Below are 1,616 nucleotides of genomic sequence, written 5' to 3'. Positions count from 1 at the left end.
ACACACATACACCCCCCCCACACACACACACATACGCAAACACACAAAAGGCACAGTAGTGTGATTCTTACTCTTGTTCATACAGTGAAAATTTAATTGGTATCAGTTGCGCACTTTTAAGAGGCTGAGATGACCTATAACCCCCGCCCCCCTCCCGCCTTTTTCCAAGATAAAAAGCTATGTCATCATAAACATACACCTGTTGCAATGTTGTATGATGTGATGCAAAATATATATTAAAAAGTTAGACTCTGTATCTTACAAAAAAAGGTATCTCTTTTTTTCCATAAACTTGATGTTTTGACTTTGTTGACTAAAAATTATGAGCGTTTGTGCGTATGAGCGTGAGTGTATACACGTACCCTGATGGTGTGTATTGATAAAATTTAAAACACAGTTCTTTGGGTGTATCAAGGAAGGGAGAGGTGCTGGTGAGTAAGTGTGAACTTTGTTGATCCATCGCCTTAGCGCTGTTCTGGCTGATGAACACGCGTAAAATTATTGATTCAATTATACATGCATAATATTGTTAAAAAGTCGGGGCTTAAAGTGTCAAAGTGGGTTACCCCATGTTCAAATTTAAAATACGCTGTATTCTTTTCATTTTGTCTCAAAACAGCCTGTAAAACCAATGGTTTCACACAGATTCGATTCAGTTTTTATTTCAACAAAACGCATACCGGACCTACCGTAAACAAAGTAATCAGCCTTTTGTGTGTGTCTGTGTCTTTCACCTTTTGAATAGGCCTACATGTATGGCATGTTTGTCACAATAAAGCCATTCGTGCATAACTGTATTTTTTATAATTTAAGATTAAAAACGTTTGAGATGGGGTAGGTTCTTTTCAATGTTGGTTTTTTATGCTCTCATCAACACAATATTCGACCAGTTACACGTATTTACTCCCAGGAAGTCAAGCAGCTGCATAACAAGGAAATGTTATATTGGAACTTTCAAGGTAAAAGATCAAGGGGAAGAGCCTTTCTCTGTGTGCTTATATATTTTTGTAATAATTAGCCTATACTTACGTACGTTCTTGACATTCTACTAAACTACATGTGCGGTGTCCCGTTGTTTTGAGACGTCAAAAATATTTCGCCTAATTATCGTTTGATGCATAACAAGTTTTCACTAAAAAGGTAAATGGATTCTTCGTTTTTCGCCTCGGTCCATTAAAATGCGGGAATCTAACTGTCTTGTTTACGTTTTTTTTCTTCTGATCATGCTAGTCTGAAGCTTTCATTCTTCGAATTCAAATGATCCGTCGTTGGTTTTACCATAATATATTATAGGGTCAGCTGAATTTGTCTAAAACACTTTCTTCTTTTAAACTACCATTGTGTTCTGTGCTTTCCCGTTATTAATTTCTGAATTATACATTATTGGAATACTTTAAAACAGATATAAGCCTATTCTACTATTGGTTTGATGTTGAGGCAATTAGTTGCACTCTCTCACTGTGTAATAAGGGCTTCAAAAATTGCCAAACGCAAATAAAAGCAAAACAAACCTGAAGTGTATGATACGTGTTGAAAATGTGTTATTTATATACCGACACTAGCATCTTTTTGGGGTGGGGGTGGGGATAGGAGAGAGAGAGAGGGGGAGAGAGAGA

This window comes from Aplysia californica, unplaced genomic scaffold, assembly GCF_000002075.1.
Source record: "Aplysia californica isolate F4 #8 unplaced genomic scaffold, AplCal3.0 scaffold00423, whole genome shotgun sequence".
Lineage (NCBI taxonomy): Eukaryota > Metazoa > Mollusca > Gastropoda > Aplysiida > Aplysiidae > Aplysia > Aplysia californica.
Note: the sequence above shows the minus strand (reverse complement) of the source record.